The following is a 21,697-nucleotide window of genomic DNA, read 5'->3' on the forward strand; positions in this document are numbered from 1 at the left end:
AATTTATTATAATATTTTTTATGTAATTCTCCCCTCGACTTCTCGGTGGCTCGCGACTTTGGCTCCTTTCAGCTGGCGTTCTCGCATGCACACAAAATTAAGCGCGCTGACATTTGCTTCCTGGCCACGCCCACGCCCACAACTACACATACTCCCCTTTTTGGCCAGGTTAAGACACACACAATGACTGCACGGTTTCGTTTGGTTTCGTTTCGTTTCGCTTTCTTGTTTCATGTTGTTGATGTTTTCGCTTTTTTTCGCTTTTTTCGGGCACAAAATTGTCAAACAAAGGACGACTAGGAAGGACTATCCGTACATTGCGAGCCTAATGACTTGAGTCCGGGACCCCAAAGCTGAAGCAGCAGCAGCCGAGTCACAGGTTTCCCCAGCTTTTGTGCTGGGGCTGACTGACTCTGACTCTCACTCTAGTTTTGGTTCTGGCTGCTGTTGCTGTTGCCTCTCAATCAAAGCCACGACTTTGGGCTCTCCCCCAAAGTGAAACAACAAAATACAAAAAAAAAACAACGCACATACCGAGAGTTGGAGTGAAATGGCAAAAAAAAAAAAGAAAAGTAAAGCACAAAAACCGAAATAAAGAAGGGAAACTAGCGAAGAGACCTGCAACTGCGGTTGTTGGCCCTTTTTATAGCCCCCGGTTGGGTATTATGATGGTGTCAGGCAGCAGCAGCAGCTGCAAAAATGCACACAACGCAAGAGGCAAGTGACAAGTGGCAAGAGGCAAGAGGCAAGTGGCATGTGGAGAGAACAGAGTCAGCTTTGATTTCATGCAACGGACAAATCTCTGCTAACATCATCTATAACTCCTTTTTAACAGTGCGATGACATTTTTTAAGAAACGCCAGTTTCTTCATCTTTAGGTTGCAATTGCTAAGCTATGAGATCGATTTTGTGATCGACATATGAATTTATCCTTAACTTGCTTAAAGTTAAATGAATCTTGAAAGCTTAACAACTTTAAATTTTATTATTATTAGCAATTATTTTTACGGTAATTCTAATATCTGAAGAGACTTGCATACAACAATTTTATTACTCGAAGCGTTCACATAACAAAATGGAGACATCTACGATCAAATTAATATTTTATTTTATTTTATGAAGTAAACTCTAATGTATGTCATAGCTACAAAGTATTTTATGAGTTTAAAATATTTTATGAGTATAAAGTATTTTATAATTATAAAGTATTTTATGAGTATAAATTATTTTATAATTATAAACTAACACATACATGTAAAATGTTTTATAAGTATAAAGTATTTTATAGGTATAATGTATTTTATAGGTATAAAGTATTTTATAGTTATAAAGTATTTTATGAACATAAATTATTTTTTAGTTATAAACTATTTCATAAATATAAAATGTTTTCTGAGTATAAAGTATTTTATAGGTGTAAAGTATTTTATGAGTAGAAATTATTTTATAGGTATAAAGTATTTTATCAGTATAAAAACTTTTATGATTTTTAAGTATTTTATGAGTATAACAACTTGTATGATTTCAAAGTATTTTATGAGTATGTGGTGCTCTACATGTATAAAGTATTTTATGAGTATCAAATATTTTACAAGTAATAAATATCAAACGATTTAGGGGATTACATACATATGTAACATATAATGCATACATTACATATGAACATAGCTATAATTTGTGTTATATGCAAGAAAGCTAATTTATTTGATAAACCATCAATGAAGACTAAAATATAATAAATGCTTCCATCTATGCTATTCAATATCGTAATATTTAAAGTAATATATCTTCTTTTAATATTATTGATAGCACAGGATTTTAGAGTAGAGTAATGTTTCATATATTCCTTAGAATATGAATAGTACGAAGAAAACAAAGAGAGAGGGAGAGAGACAGAGAGAGAGAGAGAGAGAGCAACCAAAGTGCGTTGTGCAAAACGAGTCCTTTGACAGTCCTTGTGGTCGCTTTGTTAGCCCCCCATTCAGTGGGGTTAATGCACTGCACCCTCCCAAAAAAAAAGCGAAAAAAAACACAGCAGCAGCAACAACAACAGCTGTAAAGAAGAAGCAGTGTAAGAAGGGCAAGGCAACGAGAAAGGGAAAGGGAATGGGAATGGGAATGGGAAAGAGAATGGGAGGAAAGGTAAAGGGGAATTATATAGCTGCCGCTTTGAGTCAGTTCGAGTACTTGAAAGTGTGTTGCACCCAAAATGGCAGCGCCCCTTGCTGCTAAAGAGCAAAAACAGCAGGCAGGCAGAAAGAGCGAGCGAGAGAGAGAGAGTGATTGAGAGGGGGAGAGTTGCAAACAGGACTCATATTAAAGGCTAGCAAACTATAGTTGCAGCTCGCAGACGAACGGCGAGCCAATGTTTATTTTGCGTGCCAGGGCACTTAGCGCAATTTCCGTTCACAGGCCGAGCGAACGAACTGTTTGTAAGTGTATCTTTATCTTTGTATCTCTAGCTGTAGCTGTGACTGTGTATCTTAATGTGAAGTTGTTAATGTTGTTGTTGCTGTTGCTGTGGTGCCGCATCCGCATCCTCTCAGTCTCAGTCTCAGTCTCAGTGTCAGTCTCATCCTTGAGGCCACTGCTTAATGCTTCATTAACAATTTCGTATGTTGCGAGTATCTTTCTCTGCTCTCCCACGCATCGCTGACTACCTGACTACCATCAGCGTATCAAATGGCAGTTAACCATTGCCGTTGCCGTTGTCGTTGTCGTTGTCGTTGCCGTTGGCATAAGCATAAGCAAATCGTCCGACTATTTCTGCGACTGAGACTGAGACTCAAAGTCTACCTCTCTTGTTGCCATCTTTTGCTCAAGTGGCTGCCACATATTTTGAGCAAGCAGCGGCTCATTGTCAGTGTGTGGTGTGGCACTCATTGAAATCTGAGGCAAAACGCTGCAGCTTCAAAGCGACATCAAATGTCAAGCGACAGACGCCGCAACAAACCGCCCGCGGCCTTTTTTCTTTTCTCCCAAAAACGCCGAGACAAAAAAAAAGTATGAAGAGAAAAGAAGAGAAGAGTAGAGAGGAGGAAAGAAAGCAAAGCACAGGAGGGGGCAACAAAATAGTAGAGAAAAATCACACAAAATAAAAGGGCAGGCTGGGAAGAAGAGGAAGAAGCGGAGCGAGAGTCGCTTTGACAAAAGGCTCATTGTTTTGCCATATGGCCCACGTAATCAAATATCAATGAAAAGGGATCCACCCTTCCTCCCCTCCACTCCACTCTGCTTTTAACCAAGCGTCTCTGCCTCTGCTCTCGGCATCAGCTAATTAGGCCCCGAGCCTAACTAGCATTGAGACAGCCCCCCCGAAAACAAAAAGAAATAAAATAAAATAAAAGCAAAGCCTTGCCACAGCATTTGGTTTGCCCAGCGGCAGCTTTTTGTCTTCCTAACCCAATCTCTTTTGGTCTCTGCCTCAGGCGGAAGCGTCTGTCAATTTGCCCCATGTGTCTTCAATACAACTTTCCATATGTCGCAATCGAAGTAGTGAATTTCCTCATGACTCGCACTTGAATTTTCCGCCGCGGTGCGAAACTTCGTCGTCGCAGTATTAAGTGTTAAAGAGGTGGAAACTGTGTTGATTATGCGCCTGTCCGCAAAAAAACTTTGCATGCCAAACAAACGCTTTAAATTTTACGAAACTTTTGCCAAAAAAAAAAGAAACAAATCTATTTCTGCTACATATATTGTGTATATACAAAAATAATAATAAAAGTAAAAAAAATAAAAATAAATGTAAATGTAAATGTAAATAAAGAAAGCACGCTATGAAAATTGCAGTCGTAAAGTTTAATTGTGGCTACGCAGACATGAAAGTAGCGACAGAGCAGCGAGAAAGAGGAAAAGAGTATGCAAATTTTTACAAACAGTCAACAACAACAACAACAACAATAACAAGCAGAAGCACTACTGTTGGAAAAGTTAACAACAACAGCGTGGAAAAAAAAAGAAGACTTCAAAAAGAAAACTGCATAAAATTTGCACAAGAAGTGTTAAAATTGTGCACAAGACGCATGCAACTTTAGCCAGAAGTGCAAAATCCCAAATGAAGAACGACACAACACTGGCGAAGGGGGCGAGTGAGTGAGTGGGAGTGGGTGTAGGGGGCGTGGCATGGTCAAAAGGGCGTGTCGAGAATTTGGCTAAGGAACTTTTGCGATACAATGCAATGAAAATTGTCAAATAAATATTTTCGAAATAGACCAAAAGTGCCATAAACTCGGACGATGAATGCGCAAAGGTGGAGAAAGGGTAAGGGATTGGTAATGGGGTTGCTAATGGCTAAAGGGGGAGGCGGCGCCGGTCATGCGGCAAACTGGGCAAGAGAAAGTGCCAAAAAAGAGGCAACAACTAACCAAAAAAAAAAAATATATATATATATGGGTAGTAAAGCCAAATTTTCAGCAGGTGCCTCCATCATGGACTTCGTGTCGATAGCTGCAGCTAAGGGTTGGGGGAGGGGTTGGAAAAGCACTGCCTATGCAGAATTGTTGAACATTTGTCCAGTGACATAAAAATGAACGAGTCGAGCGAGCTGCAAAAGTAAACGAAACAAAACTGGGGGATGCAACGCGACGACGACGACGACGACGACGACGCAATGCGATGCGATGCAACTCTGAACGGAACTGCAAGCGGTGGCACAAGGGGGAAGGGAAGGGAAGGGAAGGGGAGGGGAGCGGATGGCATCTTCTCTTGTGGGCCATGTGCAAAGTGCTGGCAAACAAAGTTGGCTATAAGTGCAACTGACCGTCCCAGAGTCCATAGCAGGCGTTGTGAATGCCAAAAGAGCAAAAAGTAAATCATAAAGGCATTGCCAAAGGCAGCCAGACGTCCAGAGCCAGCATTTTTCAAAGGGGAAAGAGAGAGGGGACATCGGAGAGGGAGGGTCAAGGACTGCAGCCAAGGACTGCAAACTGCGAATTGAGTTAGTACGTAAAGCAGCAGCAAAGCTCGTTGCTCGTTGCTCGTCGTTGAGGAGAGCTCACAAAACTCAACTGACATTTATGGCCCCGCATTTATGTAATATAACGAAGCTTCGCTCTCTCATATTTATTTGATTTCATTTGATTTGATTTGATTTTTTTCTTCTTCTGTTTTTTTTTTTGCAAATACATTTTACGTATGCATAAAGCTAAAAAACGAAAAATACTTATACTACTATATATAGTATGTATATGCAGCAAAAATAAAACAGAGAATTGTTGAGCGTGAGTGAAATGCATATTTCATGTGACGCTTTCAGTCTTTTCTCCGTGCGAGTTGAGTTTTTAATGCCAACTGTAAGTTGCAAGACTTATTTTATCAATTGCGTTTTAGATTTGGCAAAAAACTTCAGTGTAAGCTCCAGCTTGCTAAGCTGCTAATACTGCATTTAAGCTGTCAATGCTCTCGACTTTTCTACTGAACTGATAGCAAATTGTCAGCTGAAAATTTGAGTCTCAAATATTGCGTCACGGATTTCCATAAATAATTTGAAAGAACTAGAATTTTGTACTGCATTTTATTTGAATTTATTTAATCAGTAAATATCATTCACACTATTTTTTTCAATCTTTATATTCTGAATGATTTATATCAATTGGCTTACAGGGAGATACCCTGAGATATAGTTGATACTACATTTTATATTAAATATATATTTTATATTTAACCCCTTAAAAAGTAAATAGCATTCACAATTTTTATTTAATGTTTATGTTCTGATAGTTATGTACAAATCAATTGGTATCTCACAGTTAATACTATACACAAAAGAATTATTATTTTGTTTTTGAGTATTTTTTGTTGTATTTAATTTGTATTAATTTAATCAGTTTTAAAAGTAAATACACATCTCTATTTTAGTTTTGTTTACATATTCTTAAAGCTTCGCATTCATTGATTTACAGGGTATGTCACAGTTGCTACTGCATATATATAAAAATATGATTATCTTTTATTTAATCAGAAAATATCATTCTCCATTTTATTTAATTCTTCATATTCTAAAAGCATCATATCAATTATAGGGTATCTCAAAGTTGCTATCATATATATATAGAAATGATTTCACTTCATTCTCAAATTCAGTTAAATCTTCATATGCTGAAAGTTACAATTTTTGTTTAAAATTGATATTCAGCAAATTTTAAGTATAGATTTGTTTACAGGGTATTTCTTAGTTGCTACTGTTTTGTGGGTATCTGAGCATTTTTATGTGCTCGCCGCTCTGTTGTGCTTATAGTGTTTGATTTGCGCTTGATTTATGCGCTTTTTAAATGGCAAAGATTAGACATTTGTTTAGCAATTAATTTCAGATGACACTTTGCCATCGAGCATAAACAAAAACGAAAACAAAAACAGAAACAACATCAGCGATGAACTGCGACGCAGGAAGAAGACCCACGCGACATGCGACGCCCACAGTTTGGTAATGCTGTCTTGTCGCTGCCACACAAGCCACATGCTGCATGCTACATGCTACATGGTACATGGGGCAACATTCTCAATTCGGAATTCTCAATTTCTCCTCGCCACTTTGCCTTTGCCTCGTTCATTCTTCATTCTTGAACGTTGCCCAACATCTTTCTTTCCGTCTTCATTTTTTTCCCCTCATTTTTTTTCTTTTTTGGTGACTTTTGGTGGCAGGCCAAGCGACCAGGCGCTAATTAATTTTCTTTTAAATGGGCTGAAAGGGGCGGAAAGGTGCTGCTGCTGCCTGCCTGCCCTGACAAGTGAGTGTGCGGGGGAGTGAGATAGTGGAAGAGGCGACAGTCAGTGCCACACCTCATCAATTTGGAGTCCCTTTTTTTATGACTTTGTCGCTGTCGTTATGATTGAATGCCCCTGCAGGTGGATGGCAGTCGGGGAACACTTGATGATTATGGAGATGAAGCGACGCGAGCGAGCGAGAGAGAGATAGAGAGATGGCTATAAGAAGTGGTTAGAAGGCGATTCTGCTTTAAAGTGAAATTAATTTAACCAAAATTAAATAAAATAATGCCATGGAAATGGAAGTGGAAATGGCAATAAAAAACAAAATGGGAAATTGAGTGAAGTAAATACAATTTACGAAACATTTTACAATGTTTGCATTTGGCTTAATTAGCTTAAAAGCTGCAACATAGCACAAACTTTTACCATTGCCCGCCTCCTCACCGTTCCCTTCTCCATCGCACAGTGTGAAGAAAACAACACAACTGTAACTCTGACATTGCATAAAAGACAAACACAACAAACAGCGATGTTGCCTCTGCGCACAGTGGAGAGAAAACGCATAAAATACAAAATAATGTCACTCACAAATAAATAAATTAAGTGTTGAAAACTCTTTTATTTGAAAATCTTGCATTTCCATAGGAAAACTGCATGGAATTCCCATGGAAAATCATAAATTGTTCTGTTATCTTAATATTATTGTGAGAATCGTGCAGAATATTTAGGCAGAATCCAAAATCATTCAATTCCAAAGGAAAACTGATCGGAATTCCTATGGAAAATACAATTTTTTCTATTAATTGAATATTATTGTTAGAATCATGTGCAATTGAAAACATATTTGAAAATCACACAACTCCATAGGAAAACTGCATGGATTTCCTATGGATAATTCTTATGGAAAAGTAAATATCTTGTAATGAAAAAAATATTATTTGTGCTGATTAGAAAATGATGGAATTCCATAGGAAAACTACTTGGAATTCTTATGGACAATTCCTATGGAAAAATAAAGACTTTCTATTCACTTCATATTCATTATATTTTTGGGCCTATTATTTGGGCATTAAATAAAAGAATATTTTCGCTTTAATTTCAACACATTTTCAAGTCTACATTCTTGTCTTTTAGCAATTGAAATCTGAGCAACATGCGACTCAATGTGAGTTGACTTGAAGTCAACGCTGACGTCAGTTGCTTGACGCAGTCGAAACTCATACAGAACTTCAATTAAATAAATTATTTTATGAAATTAATTATGTATGAGCAAAAGGTAAAGAAACAAAACGAAAGAAAGCTAAAGCACAACACATAAATGCAAATAAAAATCAAAATACAAGAGATGCAAAGAATAAATCTAAAACAAAACGAAAAACGAAATAAAATGCAAAATGTTTTAAATGAAAATGTAATTAACTATACGACTTTATGCTAGAAAATTGTTTGAAATTTGATTTGAACGAAGAGTGAGATGAAAACACACAAATTACAATCAAAATGAAGTGCAAGTCAAAAAACCAAAAACACTAAAAACAAAAAAAAATAGGTTGGGGTGAATAGACTTCCAAAAAAAAAGAAGGAGAAGAAAAAAAAACACTCGTATCAGCTTATTTCATGAGAATTCAACAGTTTTGGGATTGCGCATTTGGAATAACTGTGAATCGGACATAAACTACAATCAAAAGCAGGCGATTGACTATCACAGATTCCATTTCGATTTCCATTCGCAGACGCATTCGAATTCACATTCCCATTCGTATTTGTATTCGAATATGTATTCGTATTCGTATTCGTATTCACATTGCCAATTGCCACTTGTCGCCAAGCAGAGGGTGAGAAAGAGATAGAGTGTGTGTGTGTGTGTGTGTGTGTGTGTGTGTGTGGGAGGGAGAACGAGAGTGAGCGGCAGTAAAGATCCATTGATAGGCTACCGAGAGGCAACCGCAATTCCAATCCCAAAATGCGAATGCCTTGACCCTTTGCTGTCGTCTCCCAACCCATTCCGATTCCGATTCTGATTCCCATCCCTTTCCTTTCCTGTCCCCACCCTTTGCCTGCGCTCGCCCACATTTTGGGGCATGCCAACATTTATTTTTACACAACAAAAATGTCAATGTACTGCACACAGCAGAGATAGAGACAACAGCAGCGGCAGTCGGAGTCGGAGTCGGAGTCGCAGTCAAGTGAGTGAGAAAGGTTGCAAACATTTTGTTGGCAATTTTAAAAGCGGCTTCGGATCGGATGAACCATTATGCACACATTACTTTGTGTATATACTCATATCGTATTTGTAATGGGAGTGGAATGGAGTGGATTGGAGTGAAGTGGAGGGTGTCGAAGTGGAAGCGGTAGACGAAGTCGTAGTTCAACTGTGTGGCGTGTAGTTTATTTATTTCATAGTTTTTGTGCTGCATCATCTTCATTTCCGGCAACAGCTCGAGGCCAACAACTTCCTTCAGACCCCGCTCCGCTCTACCTCGCTCTCTACTCTCCGCTCTCCGCTCACTTCTCTCTTGTGCTTGGCAACGAAAACATTTTGTTTTTATGCGCCACTTGCGTGTAGCAGCTGCATTAAGCTGCGGCATCGGGCTTGGCCATTTTGAAGTAGGCGAAAAACAGAAAAACAGAAAAGCAGGAGGAGGACCCACCACAGTCAAACACACACACACACAAACTGGGTGGGTGACAAAGTGGCTGTGATTATGGCCATGGCCAACAGTCGGCAGTCAGCAGTCGACAGTCGACAGTCGACAGTGTGTTTAATTGAAATTGCCCAACGCACGCCATGACCATTCCAAGGTGCCGCATTAGTCGTCAGGCCCAACGCCAAAGCCAAAGCCAAAGTCGAAGCCGAAGCCAACGTCGTCGTCGTCGTTGTCGGTTCTCGCTGTAATGACAATTATAAACAATTTTGATTGGCCTGGCCATTTATCAACAACAAGTGGAGCAGCAGTTAGAATGCAGAGGTAGAGGAAGACGGGGAAGACGGGGAAGGGGAAGGGGAATGGGGGGACCATAAAAAACAGACATCGAAGGCAATTTTCTAGGGGCAATTTCTCGCGCTTTTTGGCCATTTTTCACTTTTAGGCCACAAAGCTGCCATCTCACTAGAAGATGCCACAACAACGACAACAGCGACCAGCGAGTAAGGAAAGGCATAAAGCAAATGACAAATATGCTTTACACTTGGGTGGTTGCTCCTGCTTCAGCTGCTCTTCTTCTTTTTGTATTGCTGCTGCCAATGATGTTGCAATAAAATGTGTTGATGACGGCGATTATGCGGCGCATTTTGCCTCAACGCCAACGCATAAATTTTCGCCTCCAGCTCACAGTTTTCTGCTTTGCCGTGGGCCGTGGGGAGGAGGGGGGAGTGTTGTGCCGCTGATAAGCATGCAAAAAGTTCAGTGGCAGCTTTGAAAATTCAATTAAAACGCAGCAACAACATTGAACAACGGCAAACAGCAAACGGCAAACGACAACGAAGCGCGTCATGCATCAATCAATGGCATCATCAATCATAAACCAAACACAATATACAACATATACCAAAAATATATTTTATACACACATACAAATTTGTGTGTGTGTGTGTGTGTGAGTTGGTGTGTATTTGATATCCATTCATGGCTCGTGTCGCGTGGCAAAACTTTTACTAAGCAAGTCATTGCCCACAGTCCCAGTCTCAGTTTCAGTTTCGTTGCCAACAGCTATCAGCTCTCTTCCCTCCCACTTCTCCTCCCCTCTAAGCGCTGCTCAAATTGATTAAGCCTTGTCCAAGTGTTGTTGTTGTTGCTGTTGCTGTTTAGCATAGTGCATCGGCACTCGCTGATAACCTTTTTAACTTGCCGCACAGATTTCGTCAACTTGACACGCAAAATAACGCAATTTTTATGACAACATTTCAAAGGCACGTACTAAGGTGTGCACAAGTGTGTGTGCGTGTGTGTATGGTGAGTGTGATGGGAAATGAGTAATAAATAAGTCATACTTGCTCACAATTAATGAGTAAAGTCATTTCACTTGCATTGCACTTTTCAAAATGCCGGATACGCTTGCTATTACAGTATTTTTATTAGCCATTTTAGGTATTGTTGTTACAGGTAATATACAATCTGGTATATTTTGTACTCTATGGTATATTTTGAATAGCGTACGTAGTATATAAATATATATGGTATTTTGGTACATATTAGTATATACCATATATATACGTATTTATATACATTTAATGTATTTAAGTTTTGTTTGGTATACTAATTCGGTATATTTTAAGGATAATACTGCATTCATTTGCTTATACTAAAAAACCATAAATATAGGAAACCTTAATAATGTGTGTGAGCAAGTGTATGGTTGTGTGTGTGGTGAGTTTGCTGGGAAATGAGTAATAAATAAGTCATACTTGCTCACAATTAATGAGTAAAGTCATTTCACTTGCATTGCACTTTTCAAAATGCCGGATACGCATGCTATTACAGTATTTTTATCAACCCTTTCGGCATCAACTTTCTCTTTTGGCATTAAATTGTTCGATATCTTTTGATTTTAATACAGGATGATACACAATTTTGTATATTTTGTACTCTACGGTATATTTTGAATACAGTAGTAGTCAAATATATTATTAAGCACTGGTATTTTGGTATATTTCGATACTTATCATATATCTAAGTATTTATATATATTTACACATATTTTATCTTAAGTACACATATTTTCATTATATGAAATTGTGATTTGGTCTAAATATGTTTCCCAAAATACGTTATTATGGCACCTTAATAAACCTGTAGAAACTAGATGAACTGCAATTATGATAATTATTTTATGAGTTTTTATTACCATCAATAAAAAAAAAGAAAAACAATTACTGTTAGTTTTGAGCGAATTTTGAAAAACTTTAAAATAGTTATTATTATCGTAGCTTATATTCAAATTTTGTTTAGTATTTCGATAAGCGCCAAAAATTGCAAAACAAACTTTATCTGGAAACAAACGCTGGGTAAAATATTCTACGCAAAATGTTGTAGTCAAACTTTTGAAATACCTGAGATAATATTGTTGAAATATGCGAGCAGACCGTCGGACTTTTGTGTTGATACAAAATGAATATTGCAACAATTATGCATGTAGACTTTAGTCAATGATTAATGAGGTGATTATAACATAAAGAGTACAAAGCTAGTCGTAGTTCTCTCTTTGGATTGTCACTTAATTGGCTTTGTCTTTTTGCCTGCAAGTCAATAAACCGATATCTGGCAACAATTAGTGGCAAATCGAACGGAAGCCATTTGATATGCTTTTGCTCAGTCAGCAGATAAACATTGTATTTGCATCTCGTATGTTTGTATTTCAGATTTGTATCTTTGTGTGCAACTTTGTGTAACTGTAACTGAAAACTGTGAAGCTCAACTGTATTAACGCATGATTATTTCTCTTTTCTCTCTCTATCTTTGCAGGTATGTTACAAATAAAACAACATAGCAACAAAGTTACGCAAATATTTTCATGTAAGTATTCTCTTTCTTTGCATGTGTGTGTGTGTGTGTGTGTGTTTGTAACCAAATTAACGGCAAAGTGTTGTGTGTAAGTGCAGCTGGAGAGATGAAACGTCGAGCCAACATTATTTTTTTTTTGCATTCCTTTCGTTATTCTTGTCGCTCTACGCTTCGGTTTTTTCGGGTTTTGGGCTCTGGCCATCATCATCATCAACAACAGTAACAGTAACAAAGAGAGAGAGGGAGAAGGGGCAAGAGCTTGGGAGGGAGCGAGCGAGAGGCAACACAATCTTTGTCGCACACAACTATCTGGCTTCTCACATCGTTTAGCTTTTGTTGTGCTGCCCAGACACTCGCGGTTTTAATGTGTTTTTAATGTTATTTCCATGACATGCCGCCAACATTTAAGCTCGGGCTCGGGCTCACAGACGGACAGTGGCAAGAGCGAAAGGGGGCAAGGCGAGTGCAAGAGCGAGAGCGAGATGAACGCATAGTTTGTTGCACGCTTTTCGCATAGCATAGGTTTTGTTTTTTTTTTTTTTGTGTGTGTTTTTTTGCCTTCTTTTTTGCTTTAGCTGAGCTGCGCGCCCACATTGCCACCGACAACTGAGTGAGTGACGACCTGGCCCCTATGCCACAATACGTTGCAAGTGAGGCAGACCAAAAGCGAAGCACGAAGAACGAAGAACGAAGCCAAGTCAGCCAAGCGAGTCTGCAACTTCTCTTCTGATGCATTAATGTGCTACGAGGAAATATTTTGCATATTTACTTTGAAATCTGTGAGAAATAAGTTTACATTTCGTCTGTCTTTCTCTCTCTCTCTCTCTCTGTCTGTCTCTTGCTTTATCCAATCTCTTTTTTCTCGAAAAAGACAAAAATTAGCAACAATTTCAATTTATTGGTCATGTCTGTTCTGTGTTCTGTGTTCTCCGACTGTCGCCCGGTTTCGTCTGCCATTTCCGGCTTCAACATTGTCAATTTGTGGCAGCCACTTCAAAGGCGCCCCCAACTACACACACACACACGCACACAGTACAAATCTGTTTCTGATTTTCTGCTCCACATCGCTGTCTCTGTCTCTGTCTCTCCCTCTGCCTCTGCCTCTGACTCCTTCGTCTGTCTGTCTGTCTGTCGGTCCAAGGCTATTTAGCATATGCCCAGGGATTTGGCTACGCTTCGCTGACTTGAAGATGTCAGCCTCTTCTGACTGCTTGGCATGCCACCAAAAAAACGGGGGCGGGGCAATGCGGGGCGGAGACAACGCCTCACATATTTATAAGCTGTAAGGCAAATTTGATTAAACAAATTTATTATTTATTAAATTCATTATGCATTTATACATATGCTGCTGCTGTTGCTGCTGCTGTTGCTGTTGCTGCACTTTGCTTCGCTTTAAAATTTGCGTATCATTTTAATATATTCAATTGAATTTGCTGTGCTGTAAAATATTTGTGCACTTTATTTATTTGAGAATTCATTTCACAATTATAATGATATTTTTGCCGTATAGCAGCGAATGACTTCAAGTTGAAATTGATTTCAATAAAAGCGCTTATCGAATTGATTGGCGAAACCGAACAAATGCGCAACTTTTGTGCCAGGGTTGCCACCCCCACTCATTCCACTCTCTGATGGCTGTGTTATTGTTGTTCTCTCGAGTCCTTGCAAATTGCCTACAAAAGTGTTTATCCAACGATTTTTTTTTTTTCTTCGACTTTGCGCTTTCGCTTTTCTCTTTTTTTGTTGTTGTTGTTGTTGTTGTTTTGCTCAGTCTTTTGGTCAGTCACGCAATTAATTTTGCACGCTACGTTTGTGGCTGCCCTCGCTGCATTGTGTGGCATGTCCTTTTTGCTTCCCCATCCTTTGTGCTCTTCAGTTTTTGTGCTTAGACGAAACGAGCCCATTGCCAGCTGCTTATCCTTATTATTAGAAAAGTTTTATGCACATATTTTTCTTGTTCTTCGACCTCCCCCTGTTGTATGTGTGTGTGTGTGTGCTTCACCTACAAAATGTTAACACGCCCCCAGACTTCGAGAACGCCTCTTTGTCGTTTGGGCTACGTGACTTGTTTGCCAGATGAATGCAAAACAGAAACAAACACACAAATTCGAATAGAACGCAACTGGAGAGAAGAGGAAGAGTAACACATATCTACCATATGTGTGTGTGTGTGTGTGAGTGTGTTTGTGAGTGTGCGACGGCTGGAAAAACAGCGGAAAATCAACAGCAGAGACGACGATGATGTCCCTCGTTTTCATAATGAGTTCAAATTGCGGCCCAATAATTGGTGGCAAGTCGATAACTTGCGGCGTCTTAATCATTTTATCGATTATTCACATATTCGCATTCACATTCGCATTCGCATATTCATATTCATATTCATATTCGAATAAGTCGTTCAGCTTTTAATGCATATTAAACAGCTGTTAAAATATACACATCAATTGCAACAACTTGAGCGTGAAATAAAAATACAACCATCAAGAAGAGCAAAAAGGATAAGCACAACAACAACAACAACGACATGAGGGCGGCGGCTGGATAATGAGCCTAAGGATACTTCAAGGAAAATCACATTTAAAGCGAAAAACGTTAACAAAACAAAACAAAACACAGAAGAGAAGCAAAAGAAAGAAAAAAAAACAACACAACACATTATAGAACAAACAAAATACAGCAGCAGTAGCAGCCTTAATGTATTGAAATTAAATAAAGACAGCAGACAGACAGAGAGAGAGAGGGAGAGCGCGAGGGAGAGGGAGATAGCTGGCAATTGGCAGGATAGCAAATGACAGGAAAACGCTGGCAAAGGATGAAACATTGTGCCGAGGCGTAGCTTGCATCCCCTCTTTTGCCCCTTTTGCCAATGGTGAGAATTCACGCATACATGCACTTTCACACACACACACACACATCCACATACGAGCAGGAATGAGCCGATAGTTAGAGATGACACTCTGATCGTGAATTACTATTTTATTTAAATATGCATTCGAGTTGGAGTATTTTAGAAACTTAACTAACTGCTAAAGAAAACGCTGACTGATAAAATATCGATAGTTTTTCCGATTACTCTAAATATGTTTACAGTGTTAAGTCGGTTTTACTTATTGATCGTATTTATCAAACAGTAATGTCAAGATACATTCCCCATAAAGTAAAGCGCATATGTATAATATCTCATTCATTTGATACTATCGATAGTAATGTATCACCCTTTGTATACTCCCCTTATTTATCCAGTTATCTATTAATTATTATTAATTATTAATAGTTATACATATCATAAGAGAATAGAGTATAATCGATACACATCGATAATGAGTTATATAATATTTGCTTCATTTGATACAATCGATAGTATTCCATAACACTCTATGAATTCCCCTTAAGTAGTCTATAGCTCACAAAAGTTGCACATATCAATTGAGTGAGGAGTGTTATTGATACACATAATGGGTAGAGCCACATTGTGTAATACTTTCGCCATTTGATACTATCGATAGTAATCGATTACACTTCGCAGTGATAGCAGCATGTCGGACGTTTGATAACAGCATGTCTGTGATTGAATAAACATTAAACCATCTAAGATTTCGCTGCGTTGTTTGTTTAATTTCGTGTGACATTAAACTAATAATCGAGCCACAGAGAGAGAGAGAGAGACATTGATTGGCTAGCGATAGTCTCACGTTACCATCTCTAGGCGATCCGCCGTTCCATTTACCTGTTCCTCACTGCACTCTCGCTCATAAAAAGGGAACGCTTTCAAGTTTCTGTTGTTGTTGTTGCGGCTAAAATTACAAGTAATTGAACCGAGGCAACAACAGCAGCAGAAGCAGCAACAGCAGTCGATGGGACGAAACATGTGTGCGGCATCAGTTAAAAACAACAAAAAAATGAAGAGAATTAATGTAAAGAAAAGAAAGAGGAAAAACAGCAGGCACAGGATGCAGTTGATGCCGCCTCTGCACTGAGCTCAATACCCCGTGACCTGCGCCCTCGCCAGAGCTAAATGTAACAACAACAACAACAGCAGGAACGACAACAAGATAAACATGCATAAATAACCCAAAACGGTGTCTGCTCACAAGGGTGGCCAAGAGGCAACGTCCCAGAGGAAGGGGGAAGGGGGAGAGTTGCTCAGACTCGAGAGCTGATTTCGCAAATGCAACGCAACGCGATCAATTAGCCAAGACACGCACCAGCTGCCAAGGATTGTGTAACGGTAACACTAAACCCAAGCTCAAGCGCAAACCCAAACCCAAAGGCAACGCCTTCTGTAAGATGAGCCACTTCGATGCACTCAAACACACACACACACACAATCCTATCTGTTTGGTCTTGTTTTGTGGTAATAAACCATCAGAAAACGAGGTGCGAGCTACACGCATTTTCAATATCCAGGTAACTCGAGAGGTGCAAGAGAATGAAAGAGAAAGATTTTATAAAAACAAATCATTGCGATGTTATTCTTAAAATATACTAACAAATATTTAAAATATACCGAAGCCTATATTTGGTATGTGGGTATAAAAAAAAGGAACAATTTTTATTTTATTTTGTTATATAATGAAATATTTTTCTTTTAACTTTCCAAAAAACGTTTTTTTTAGATAACTTTGTTATACTTAGAATGCAAGTTGAACTGGGATTTTATATTAGGTTTATTTAAACAGATTTTTTTTCAAATCAAAAGTTTCCAAAAGTTTGCAACTAAAGAGAGTATATGACTAGGTTTTCTTCGAAGAATGATATAGATCATTTTGAGTATAGTGCAAACGAAATATATATTTCAATCAATCAACATTTTTTCATTAGAATTCATAATGAACACATAATAAACACCATTTTATATTCGAAAAGCAGAATTATAATGTTAAACTCGATTATTATGATATTCAATTTGCTTCAGGGAGTAATAATGTTTAATAATTTACAACGAGAGTTGAATTAACTTTCATATATATAAATATCTAGGTGTTTTTCTTGTTAACTCTGGCAAATTATTTACACTAAACTGTAATGCTTTCATAGAAACAACAATACCTCCATAATAATAAATATTTGTTGCAGAGCATTCAATTGCTGGATTTTATAATATTGAAAATGCCTTTAGGAATTCCTCTCTTTCTCAAAATATAAAAATATAATAATCTTCTGTTGACTTGCTGAAGAATTTGTTGCGGTTCTCTCCACTGCCACCCAAAAAAAAAAAAAAAAAAAAAAAAAAAAAAGAAGGGCTAGTTGGGAGTTGCAGCTTGTGCTGCACTATGGCCACGCCCATCGACTGGCGATTGCTAGAATGAGGGCGCATATTTCACGCTCAATTAAATTGCCGGCCAGTTTTTGTGCAACATTTTTGCGGCCACCCCGTTTGACCCCAGCGAAGAACTGTCGACCCAAGCGCAGTCAAAAAGCGCAACCTGTCGGAGATGCCACAGCTGACCATCTGACCAGAGCTTTTCCAGCTGCAGTCTGCCAGTCAGCCAGCCATCCCACGTGGCCCAATTCACAAACCCAACCGCCCACCACCTGCCTTTCTGGTTAGTCTTTCTCTCTCTCTCTCTCTGTGTTGTTCTCTGTCTCTTTTTGGTAGTGACTGCAATTTCTTTGGCTGCAAGCGGGGAATTTAATTCACATTGATTGCATTTCGAGCGTCGCATTGCGTTGCATTTTAAATAATGCCAACGGCTTTTCGAAAATATTTTGTGGCTCTCCCAATTGCAAAAAGAGGTGAAGAGGTGATGGGGATAGGGGATAGGGGAATGCGGCAATGCGAAATGGGGCCTGTGCATCACTTTAATTAAACAAATGCCAAGCCGAATGGCGTCAATTCAATTCAGGCATACCAAAAACGTTGTGCAGCAATATGAGCAACGCGTCCCACTCTCAATCCCAATCCCAATCCCAATCTCAAACCCAATTCCAGGCACAGATTGCCAGCAACAGTATGCGTAATTATGAGCTGTTGCCTCTCATCTTTTTCTCTCTCTCCCTCGCGTTTCTTCGTTCGCTTTCGGGATTAAAGCCAATTGCATAATCGCTGTCCAGCACACAGAGCGAAAGGACCGGATAGACGTTATCATTTATCAGAGGGCGTAGACGTTTGCTGACGACGTTGTTGCAGGCGCTAATAAACAAAAGTCCTTTTAAGCATAAAACAAATTACAACGCCATGAAAAATGTTTACTTGACACCGCCACGTCGAGTTGACGATGCTCTGTAATCTCTCATTTCATGATTAACTAAAGTGCAGCTGCAATTTTTGCAGTTTTCAATAAAATAAATATAAATTTGCAATTATGAATTTATGCTTGAATTGCAATTGACAAATTTATATATTCATTGCATTCGGTTATTTCTAATATTTCTTTGCATATATACTTTAAATATCTTAATAAATTCTCCAATATATCCTTAGTTTGATCTATCTTGACTTTTATCTAAAATTGAATTTACTGTTGGCAAACTAACTTTTTCTATATGTTTTGATTTTTTGAAGTATAGCTGCAATTTTATGTACTAAATATAAATTTATGTTTTCTAAGTATGGCAAAATGTTCCACTTTTTGCAGTTTTCAATACAATAAATAGAAATTTGCGATTATGAATTTATGCTTGAATTGCAATTGAAAAATTTATACATTCAATGAATTGAGTAATGTATGTTTGGCTTATAAAATTGTTGTGTAATTATTATTTTATTCGTATAGATATAATTTTAATATCTTTACAAATTCTCCTTTTGACTTTTATCTAAAATTTAATTTTAAATCTAGACTTAAATTTGCAATTAGTAATTTTCTCTTTCATACTTAATGAATAATAAAAGTGCTGATGGATTAACAAATATAAATTTATATTTACAAATTCTTGCCTGAATTGTAATTGAGAAGTTCTAATATTTGTGATCTCACAGTCAAGCACACTCAACTTTAGCTGTCTTACATGTTTGAAACTAAAAGAAATATAATAAAATTATCTCAGTTGAGCGTAATCTTCACGTTTCTCGAGATAATAAATACTTTTTTGATACTCAACATATCTTTGATCTGATCTAGCTTAAATTTCATGTTAATTTTTCAAATTTTCATTCCAATTTAACGAAGCATTTAGCTAAACTTGGCTTATAAAATTCATACACTTTACTTAAAATAAATATGTAAAATATATAAATATAACATCTATAAATATTGCATAATCGTTGCATCGTTTCTTCAAAATCAATCCTTAGTTCGATCTTAGTTCACTTTAATCTCGAGTTGAATATCAAACAAAATAGATTTAACGAGACGATGGCAGGAAATGAATTTCCCAAGAAAAACTGTCAAGTCTATTGAGCTAGACAAAGAGTGGCTGGCCTTGACAACGAGTCGACTCAACTCGATAGATTGTATTACAGTTAGAGTTACTGAGAAATGGGATCTTGGGGTGCAATGCTGGATGGAATGCTGGATGGAGGCTTCTTCAGTGCTTAACAGCTCATGAAAAACGAAACGAAACGGGGAAACGAGCTGCTATAAAATGCACTTACACAGAGCTATGGAGCTACTCTTTAATAAGATTATCTCATGGATTCCAGGGTATATAATTATGGGCATGCAAGGCAAGCCAGGCCACAGCTTGTTCCATACTGGTTGGTCAAAGTTGGAGTTCGAGTTGGAGTTGGAGTCAGAGAACCAGTTCGGGCAGCTGTCTACTTGGATTTTAATTATGGACATAATTATTTAATGAATACGTATGTGTGTCCCAGTGTGTGTGTTCATGTGTGTGTGTGTGTGTGTATGTGAAATGTGGGTGTATAATTATACGCTTTGGGCGTTGTAAATTGGCGAGTAAAAAATTGTACAAAAAAGCAGCACGCAACACACAACAAAAAATACAAAAAAAGCGGGGAAAATCAATTTAATGTTGATGGAAATGAAATCATCTTAAAATTCATGCAACGTTTTTCATAAATCGACGGTCGTTGTATAATTTTAATCATCAGCAACAACAATGCGAGAGACGGCAGCAGAAGCGACAGAGAAATAATAATAAATAAACATATAATAATTGAAAATACAATTAGCATAATTGCAACGCGGCAGCAGCAACAGCAACATCAACATCAACAATGGGATAGGCGTCAACACGCCCACAAAAGGCCCAAAAAAATATAATTAACATAATTTATATTTACACATATTTAGCGAGAGTTTTCTACATTATATTGTAGTACATTTTTTCATCATCACTTTTTGTTGGAAATAATAATAGTGAAAAGCAGCTATATGTAATTGTTAATAAGCAGAGTTAATTAGCGAGGGTTACGATTACCAATACTATAAACTATTAAAGGGCTGTTAAACATTTATGCAGAAATACATTTATTTTTTATTTATAATAATTTCATTTGAATCGCTTTTAGTTGTTTTGTCATTGATATTGTTTATCTTGCAGTCAGCTTCGAAGCACATATCAAGTTAGTCATTATTTTTGCAACAAATACAACAAATTTTCAGACAGCCAACAAAAAATAGAGAGCAAAAAAAAAAAAGAAAAACGACACACCGAAAGGAAATAAAAGCAATAACTGTTGGAAAATAAATACCACGAAATATTGCCATAAATTTTGCGCATCGGTTTTTTTTCTCGCTTTTTTCCTTTTTCCTTTAGCCGATAAATTTTTATGAAATTTGCCTTTGCCGCTAAATCAACAAATCGCATATTGAACAGTTATGAACCGCACAGAAAATAAATAAATAAATAATGCTATTTTGCATTACAAAAGTGTAACGCAAAAATTGATAATGCTATCGATTGAACCAAACGAGCGAATGAAATAAAAACCAAACCAAACCAAACACAAACACAAACATTAAATGCGAGTTTCAACTTTTGCAATTCGTTTTGTAAAGTTGACACACACACACACACGAATCGTTCCCATTACCGTTAAGTGCATTAAGCGATGTCATTGGAATTTGTATGGAAAATGCCATTCAATCAAAATCATTGTCAAAGGGGCATTAAAGTCATCAGCATCAGTTGCTGTTGCTGCTGGACGCATTTGCTGCTCATTTAGCCACAAGGCTAAACCTGCTCGCTCTGGACTAACGTACGTCCAAACATTCCTTTTCTCTGTTTCTGTTTGTGTTTGTGTTTGTGTGTCGCAGTCTGAAGCTGTACGTGAGCCAAAAATACCAACAACAGAAACAACAGCAGCAGCAGCAGCAGCAGCAACCAAAAAAAAGGCTACCAAAAACTTTTGAATAACAAATGAAGGCTGCGACTGCGGCACTGCCAAGACCTGAGCGGACTTTTTAAGCAGCCGCAGCAGCAGTAGAGAAAGATTTGCAGTTGTTATTGTTGCTGCCATTGCCGCTGACGCTGCCGCCGTTGTTATTGCCACAGAAGCCACATCCAAAGTCAAAAAGTTAAGCACACAACGCGGCGTATACGTAATCTGCGGCTGTCTGATCACTCACACAGCTGCTGCTGCTGCT

The 21,697-nt window shown here is 38.0% G+C and overlaps 1 protein-coding gene across 1 annotated transcript in view; it reads left to right on the forward strand.

The window, feature by feature from the left end:
• The window catches only part of LOC117567051 (hornerin), a 110,752-nt gene that overhangs the window by 19,217 nt on the left and 69,838 nt on the right, over positions 1-21,697 (forward strand). The window lies entirely within an intron of this gene.

The sequence above is a fragment of the Drosophila albomicans genome, chromosome X (genome assembly GCF_009650485.2).
Source record: "Drosophila albomicans strain 15112-1751.03 chromosome X, ASM965048v2, whole genome shotgun sequence".
Classification (NCBI taxonomy): domain Eukaryota; kingdom Metazoa; phylum Arthropoda; class Insecta; order Diptera; family Drosophilidae; genus Drosophila; species Drosophila albomicans.